Source organism: Salvia splendens, chromosome 15 (assembly GCF_004379255.2).
Source record: "Salvia splendens isolate huo1 chromosome 15, SspV2, whole genome shotgun sequence".
NCBI classification, from domain to species: Eukaryota; Viridiplantae; Streptophyta; class Magnoliopsida; order Lamiales; family Lamiaceae; genus Salvia; species Salvia splendens.
The window spans coordinates 33,179,140-33,188,700 of NC_056046.1; the positions used below are offsets into that span (position 1 = coordinate 33,179,140).

General features: G+C 38.6%; 1 long non-coding RNA gene across 1 annotated transcript; it reads left to right on the top strand.

Moving 5' to 3' along the window:
- The first annotated feature begins 1,337 nt into the window (after positions 1-1,337).
- On the top strand, positions 1,338-2,029 carry LOC121766486. The gene is made up of 2 exons (XR_006042993.1): positions 1,338-1,550; positions 1,631-2,029. It is a non-coding gene; the product is annotated as an uncharacterized LOC121766486 (long non-coding RNA).
- Positions 2,030-9,561: the final 7,532 nt, after the last annotated feature.

Below are 9,561 nucleotides of genomic sequence, written 5' to 3' on the forward strand. Positions count from 1 at the left end.
TGGCATACTTAATTTGATTTCATTTTATTTAACCCTTTTTTATAGTGATGCTCCCTTTTTTGTCGGGTAATTTCAATAAATTGTTTAATTAATTATAGAATGACTGTCAATCTCCGCAGTTGCTACCACGTAACATGCATGTTAAAAATTTGTACACGAAGTTATGTACTTATCCATGTATGATAATAATAATATTATCATAATTTATATCCTTTTTTATTCTAGGTGGGTTAGATAGACCACGACGAATTCAAAGATATTAGACAAAAATAATAAATTCATGGGCCGAGTAATAAACATAAACTTCCTAGCCCGTTTGTCCATTATTCTAGGTGGGTTAGATAGACCACAGGGAATTCATGTTATTGGAAAAAAATAATAAATTCATGGGCTGACTAATAAACATAAATTTCCTAGCCTGTTTGTCCATACTATATTTTTTCGTAAGTAATATTTAGTTATCCAAAATTGTCAAAGTATTAGATGCAAGTGGTACCATGATAAAGATTTGAATCGATTAGATATATATGCATCACATCAATGAGGAGTAATGACAAATTAATCCGACCTAACTTCACATTCCTCCACCTACCCAACTAATTTTCCTAACACTGAATTTAGAGTAAAACAAAGTAAATCAATTAGTAGTATAATTCTTATAATCTCAACACAAATATAGGGAATAATTAAATTGAATTTAGTGTTTATGGTATTAAATGATCATTTGAAGGACATGAAACATGAAGTTAGGTATATCAGTTATTTTTTACTTTTCACCAGTCCAAAAACCGCATGCGACACGCGGCTGAGCAGGGCCACTTCCAGCTCCTTCCCCAGCGGCGCCGCCCCTGGCATAACCATCCTGATCGAGCTTAGGTCAAAGTTATCTACCAGCGGAATTATTAGTAACATAGATGTTTCATATTTTTATTAGTGTGATGGTTGAATTTGTCGCAGAATTATTTCACCTATGAAACATAAATCAATTATGTCTTCAACTAGTCTTTTCAAGTGATGTTTCAAAACTAATAAAGTTGATTTTTATATTTCTACGGCCGAGGGCTATATTAGTAAATTCTATGTAATTTAAGATTGAAATAGTGTTGCACATATTATTATCACTGAATTTTTGATGATAATAAAACAGTCATTTTCAGCCATAATTCAACGGGCCATTTCCCATTAAACGAGTCACACAGAAAATTTAACCAACAAATCAAACACTATATTGGGTCGTTAAATGCTCTATGAATGCCCCTATTTTCCAATTCAATCACACCCTTATTTTAATAAATAATAACCCTCTCAATCTCAACTCCTCTTTGTAGTGCATAGACATCACATCCGCCGCAACCGAAAATCGAAGATGTACGGAACAATGTACGTTGAGATGACGGTTGATGTACCCACAACCGAAGCGTGGAAGCTCTACGGAACTCTACAGCTCCCCAAAGTGGCGGAGGAAGCCAACTCCGACTTTATCAGCTGGGTCGACATCGTCCAAGGGGACGGCGGCGCCGGAACCATTCTCGAGGTTGTTTTCCGTCCAGGTACCATCCATATTCAGTTCAATCAACTTCCGCTAGATTTATGTAATTATCCTAATTAATTTAATTGATTAATTGAGCAGAGATGGGAGGGGGAATGTAGTCGTTCAAGGAGAAATTCATGGTGGTGGATAACGAGAAGCGTGTGAAGGAGGCAGAGGTTGTGGAAGGTGGATTTCTAGATCTAGGGTTTACGCTATATCGTATAAGATTCAATGTGATAGAGGTGGAGGGAAACGAGAAGCAGTGTATAACTCGATCTACGATCGAGTACGAGCTCAAAGAAGAAGCTGCAGCGAATGTTGAAATCGATTCCATTAAACCATTCACTGGCCTCATGCTACTCTGTGCTAAGTATTTGCTCCGCAACAATGACAATTGATCAACTATAGCTGCAACAATGACAATTGATCTACTATTACCTTGGGACTGCGTGTTTTACTTTCATGTTTGCTAAAATAAATTTCTATCCTCCTACTATATATCTCTGTATTTCATTTTCTCTTTTTCCATACTTTTAATAACAACAATCAATATGAATCTACATATTTTATCAACTCATAACTATGAAATCTTGAAAAAGCTGCCACAAGAAAATCCTACTCCTTACGTTAGCTATTAAAAGTCACACTTTATCCGCCACGAATTTTAAAAAATGTTAATAGAAAGTGAATTGAAAATATTAATGAAATGGGAGTCATACTCTTTGATACGCTCGGTTTTTGCACTATTTTAGGGCCTTTATTTGGTCCATTTTGAGTATCAATGTTGCATTACATGTCCAATAATTACATATTTTATCTATTTTGGTATTTTGACGTGTTTTGTGAGAAATGTGCAAATTTGAGCCTAAAAAGATAGCTAAAACTCGAAGATGAAAATATGGAGCATTCGACCCAGCGGACCGCTGGCGGCCAACGATTGTTGAACAAATAGCAGTCCGCTTCGAAAAAGCTGTGCTGAAAAGACTAGTTCAAGACATAATTGTAACACCCCAAAACAGGGTTTAGTTGGAAAATTCCTTTTTACACAAATTTGTCAATTTAGGCTGAAATTCTAATAATTTGTGCACAACACTGAATGTTATTTTATATAGAATTGGGGTTACACATGTATCACGTCAGTAAGATTGAGCAAGAAAATAGAATTAAATCAGAAATTATATAACGTATACAATAGAAGGGAGAAATTGACATTTTGCATAAAAGATGCTATGTATATTTTTATCTCTAAAACTCTTCGAGAGGCACAATCAAGACAATTATACATGGAATCATCTAGAAAGAATATGAATGATCAAAATAGTGCCATTTGTCATTTACTATTCATAATTAATTAAATAATAAGGCTCTTGCTATAAAATCAAATATAGCTACTAGCCTACTATTCACCCCACTTTGGAGAATCAACCGATTAGTAATCAAAGGAGGAAGAAGAAGTTGCAATCTATGAAAGTTTCACTTAATTTGTGTTGACGCTTTGAACCAGTCGAACCAACGTATGGTTATCAAGGTAGGGCTCTCTTTTATCCTATTTTCCTTTTATTTGAAACTTATGATAGGTTATGAGGTAAAAATTTTCCGACCTCGTTGGTTGTCAAATAAGGTGTGTGTTACGTTTTGAGTTTATCAATCAATCCTTGTCCGTAGACGTCGGAAACATAAGTTTTTCCATTGAACTAAATTGAGTTGAACCTATGTATGATTTTGGGTATGAACTGACTATCTTAGTGCATTAATCCATGAATCTTAATTGGTCAAATTGTTGTTGAAAATGAATAATATATCTTATTTAGTGACTAAAATAAATTTATTAGATTTTATAATGGTCATTTGATATATTTTGGAAAATTGATTGGAATATTGAAGTGAAAGATGTTTTTTTGAGTAAGGAATTGAATATGGTAATGACTAATAACCAAGTGTGATTATATGAGTGGATTAACCATAGAAATGACACTAGAATTGATGATTGAAGCATATTCTAACGATTGCAAATAATTGAGATTAAAGAAATTTAGTTGATAAGGTTAATGAGTTTTATTTATAAGATTTGGTAAAAGAAATATGATTTAGAATGACTATCGATGTTAAACTAAATTTGAGGATTTACTAGGTAAGATTAGTAATTACGGGGTATAGAGTAACTAGTGGAAATAGTAACTTAGAATTTGATTAAGGGAATAAAAGACTTGAAACAAACATGGAATGGATAGATAAAATGAGTAGTATATGGAATGCATTTAATTGATCTTGAAATTTATCTGTGATTATTAATATTTTTAAATTAGTATTAAGTTGACCATAAAACTGTGAATAGTAATAGAATATTTGGTGATTTTTTTTATTGGAGGATTTAATTAGGAGTAATTACTTCAATCTATATATATATTGTTAGGGTTTGTATATTAGAAATCACCTTTCGAGTGATTGAATACTGTAAAACTCTAATTATTCTTTTCCAAGTAATGCAACAGATTATTTTTGTGGGCTGCGCACAATTTAAGGTACGCGGTCAGTTCTGAACAAAGAAAAATAATAATTTCACAACCTAGATAGGCCTAGACTACCTATCGTGAAATGTTGCAATGTCAGTCCGATTATTTCTAAGCCATATTGAAATAAGATGACGTTGGTGTAGTATAGCACTGAATGGATCAAACAGCAAGACGAGTCTTTATACTATCTACTGAAAGATGAGGTCTTGATAAATAATTTCTTAATCAATGTACGTTGGCATTGAGCATACGATATTGAGTATCTACTACTTTGACTTACCAAAGGTGCGGATTTTTCGTCACCCAACGATCCAGGTATATTGGGTAGTGGTGATCATTATCTAGCGGTGCTAGGATTGCTATTATGTTGAATCGTGCGCGAGGAGAGTCTCGTTTGATAATATCCACAAGAGGAGCTCGAAACGAGGTTTTATTATTCGGAACCTAGCTAGTTGGAGTTTGATTACTCTATGAATAATAAATTAGAGTTTCTTGGTAAGTCCACTCTTGGAGATTAAAAATATGTTAATTAATTAAACTCATAGCAGACATTAATTAATTAATGGATGTTTCTATTTTAAGAGCGGGAAATGAATTAAACAAATTAAAGGAAACCCGGAATACTTGTAATTTCGGATTTGGAAAGGCAGTGCAATATTACTTCTGTTGTGGTTGCTCGTAATATTCCAATATAAGCTTGAATTAAATTATGGGTTCAATTTAATTAGTAAAAAGCTAATTGGATGAGGCCATGTCCAAATTCTTCCTTAAATACCTGACTGGGCCCAATATGCGACTTAATATAAATAGGAGAATAAAGGAGACAGAAGACAACTTTTTCATTATTGTTTTTACTTAAATTTTCGTCCCCCCTTATCCTAGAGGGAGTCGAAATTTTGCTCTCCTTCCATGAGCAGAATTCTGTCTGTCTTCTTTATTTAAGTCCTAGTATTCTGGTGAGATTTGCCCACACAAATATCAGTTTACAGTCCGGGACACCAGTCAGAAGATCCGAGGTCGAGTACTCAAGATCTTCACGTGGAGAAGAAGCAAGCCATCTTCGATTCTCAAGAGAATCAACGAGGTAATTTAGCTAACTCCGTAGTAAGCATGTTTTAGGAATTATTTGTGCTAAAACATGTTTAAATTCAAGTTATGAGCATGATACATGTGATAATTACGCGAATAGAATTTATCTAAATAATCTGCTAAATAGATTAGTTTATGTGGTCCGTTACAAGCGCAACGCTACCGCTGCCAACCCCTTCATTTATACCTGTATATAATGGGGTGTGCTAGGGTCCTTACGGCATCTTAGTGTGTCACGCCCGCATTTTCTAAGGATAGAAAACACGGTTAATCGCGACTAGGGGAGGGTTAAAGAAGCGGGGAAGAAGGGGGAAAACAACACAACTCGACCATAGCTCGAAACAAATGAGAATAGCTCGAATAAAATCAGAGTATCATTTCAACAATCAACAACTCCAAATGAAAATATCTCAATAATACACTAACTCAAAAGAAACAATATTTAGCGGAAGCATTTCGAGAGTAGAATAATGCTATGTATGAAGACACAACATATTCTAGACATTTGATAGACATTCTTCACTTTTATGCTCAACACCCACCGCGCTCGTCACAGCTCAATCTGCACATAGAGAAAATACATGCAGGGCTGAGTACTTGATGCACTCAGTGGACTCATGCCGAAAATATTTTATAAAAATTATTTATCATGCCATTAACGAGTGACCTCGGGGTTTTAACTTTGAAAGGGCCCGAGTCACTAAAACATTTCACCAACATCATCATCACCATCAACCTCAACATCAACAACATCAACATCACCATACCATATCTGAACATACATAACAAGGAATGTGGCCACATTCCAAGCCACTAGACCGGCCAACTCGAAGAGATAGCGCACGATCTACGGGGTGTACACTAGCCTGAATAGGGACTCACTCCCTAGTCAGACCCGAATTAGATTAACCATACATGGCAAAAGCCACTTCAGATAGGTCTCATAGCAACACAAAAATATGGCATGACAAACATATTTCACAAAAATAAATATACTTAGGACATAGTCCTTATTTAAAAAGAAAGTCCACCTCAAAAGCTTAACTCCTCAACTTGTCAATTTGTTCCGTTCTCAAATAGCATGCAAAATACCTTTTTAAAAGAACATAATATGCAAACATTAAACTTTAAGAAAATAATTTAATTCAGAGGAACGCATGTATCATATAAGATGTTCACATTACCATCTTCGGGATATTCTGAAATTCGTGTACTGTAACATCGCTAGGCAGCCACTTCTTTCGTAACAATTAAATTCCTCAACCCAATCCTTGAAGCTCTTAAACGCTGGCCCAAGTTTAACACATTCATCTCCTTTATTTCCTTGGCCCAACTTTTTCCTCCAATTTTATTTAGGGCCCAAACCGAACAAAACCTCCCATTATATTAACATGGCCCATTTTTAAAAAAAACAAAGAAGCCCAATTATAATCCACCATCCTCCGCGCCTCACTCTCTCTCTCTCTCTTCGCTTTCCCCAACAAAACCGGCTCCAATTCCCCCAATTCCCGTCGCTCCTCCAACTTCGCCATCCACCGCCGTTGTGAAGTCACCTCGCCGGCGTCGCCGTCGCAGGGTCAGGCCGCAACCGTCGTCAGCCGCTGCCCAGGATCGTCGCTGCTGCTGTCGGCTTTTCCGCCGGTTCCGTCGCTCCGACGCCACTGCACAGAGCCGTCGGCTCCTCCGCCGCACTCAACACCTTCCTCCTCCTTTTAAAACTCTGAACATCGCCACCCATCTTCTCCCTCTCGGCGATTTGCGCCGTCTCCGTTCAGCCTGGTCGCTCCATCGCCGCTGCCCACATTCCGAATTGCAGCACCGTCGCCGATGTTTTCGTATTCTCGCAGCTCCGTGTGCAGCCTGTTCATCCCTCTCCGCATCGCGCAAGAACTCTCCTTTCTCTTTCTCGGAAGTTCCTCGTCCGACCGCTCATTACCGCCGCCTCCGGCAACCCCTACTACTTGGTGCCATCGCTGTCCGATCCCACATCAGATTCTCGAATCTCTCCATCATATTCAGCCTCCAACTTCTTTCACTCTTGATCGCTAACTCTCATCTGGTCGTCGTCTCCGTTTCTTCCTCTCTTTTCTCCCGATTATAGTTGTGAAAACAAGTCGTGTGATAATGAAACTTGGAAGTTGATATACTGTGTGTTTGTGTTAAAAGGATCGGTAATTGGGTTCTGTATATATTTTCTTGATAATTACATTGTACAAGGAGTACCAATATATAGGAGTAGGGATTGTTCTACAAGGTAAGCCTAATTAACATAATTACAAATATTGCATATCTTCCTAAAGATGGTAAAAAGATAATTTACACATCTTCCTCCTGATATGGTGCAATCTTCTCCAACACTCCCCCTCAAGTTAAGTAACGGGATTCCCGATACTCAACTTGCACAATACTTCTCGAAATTGCTTTGAATTCACCGACTTGGTTAAAATGTCAGCTAGTTGATCCTCGGACTTGACAAATGGCATCTCAACTATTCTTGTCTCGATATTCTCCTTGATGAAGTGCCGGTCTACTTCCACATGTTTTGTTCAATCATGCTGGACTGGGTTTTCAGATATGCTAATGGCCGTCTTGTTGTCACAAAATAACTTGCACGTTTGAGACGAGTAAAGACCCAACTCCCTCATAAGTCTCCTTAGCCATAGTAATTCTGTCAACCCACTCTTTATTCCGCGAAATTCTGCTTCCGCGCTAGATAGTGCTACCACCTTCTGCTTCTTGCTCCTCCATGTCACAAGATTTCCTATCATTTGGGTTTGATCTCCTCCACGAAGGTAAAGTACCCCGCGGTTGATCTCCTATCATTTGGGTTTCCAGCCCAATCCGCATCAGTAAACCCATTTATCTCCAAGTGTCCATGCTTCTCGAACAGAAGTCCATGTTCAACTGTCCCCTTTAAGTACCTAACAATCCTTACAGCCGCCTCCCAATGCTCTTCCTGTGGTGCATGCATAAACTGACTTACTACTCGCACTGCGTAGGCAATATCTGGCCTAGTGTGGGATAAGTAAATCAACTTCCCGACTAACCTTTGATATCTTCCCCTGTCAGTAAGCTTTGCATCTACCTTCATTTGTAGTCCGTGGTTCTGAACCATCGGAGTCTCTGCAGGTTTACAGTCAAGCATCCCGATTTCAGCTAAAAGGTCGAGTATATACTTCCTCTGATTGATGAATATCCCTTTCTTGGATCTCAACACTTCTATCCCCAAGAAGTATTTTAGTGGTCCTAGATCCTTCATCTCAAACTCACTAAACAAGTTTTTTCTGAGCTCCGTCATTTCTTCAGTATCATCTCCGGTGATAATCATGTCATCCACATAAATAATCAGACACGTGATCTTGCCTTCTCTTTTCTTAATAAATAGTGTGTGGTCTGAATTGCTCTGTTTGTACCCATACTTTTTCATCACCTCCGTGAACCGTCCAAACCACGCCCTTGGAGATTGTTTCTGCCCGTACAACGTCTTCTTCAGTTGACATACCTCTCCCGTTTGGAACTCATCAGCAAATCCAGGTGGAGGTTCCATGAAAACTGGCTTTGGTAACTCCCCATGTAGGAAGGCATTGGTTACATCAAATTGGTGAAGTGGCCAATCCTTGTTGGCTGCAATTGAGAACAAGACTCTGACGGTGTTGATTTTCGCCACAGGTGAAAACGTTTCGTCATAGTCGATTCCATAGGTCTGGGTGTATCCCTTTGCCACAGGTCGGGCCTTATATCTCTCCACCGTGCCGTCTGGCCTTCTCTTTATCGTGAACACCCATCTGCACCCAACAGTCTTCACCCCTTCAGGTAGCTTGCCTTTTACCCAAGTATTGTTTCTCATCAGTGCCCCCATCTCTGTGACCATAGCATCCCTCCAATGCTTCTGTTTCATTGCTTCCCCTGCCGATTGTGGAATTTCCTCTTCTGCATACAATGCGGCTTCAAATGCTCTAGCCATCTTGGCCAGATTCCCTTGCACGAAGTTCGCTACTCCGTATCTGCTCTTCTTCCCAATCTTTTCAGGAGAGTACCGTTTTGGTGGGACTCCTCTAGTAGTTCGATTTGGAAGAATGTACCTCCCAGTGTCACTATCAACCGTGTTATCCTCCTCGGGAACATCTGTACTCATGTGGTGGTTAGGGAAAACTGTATTTTCATCGGGATCAAGAATTACCTCGGATATCATTTGAGGAGGATCCGGGGGCGGATGAGATGACTCTGGTGGCGAGACCTGCTCGGCGGTAGTGACAACTGGTTCTGTTAGATCCTCAATCGAAGGATTTGGAAGTGGCACCACCCAACTTAGGTAGTCCGATGAACTACCTGGATCACTCTCCCCCTGACTATCAAGGTGGGTGTGGTAAAAGAATTCGGTTTCTAAGAAATTACAATTCATGGTGGTAATGATCCTTTTTGTATGGG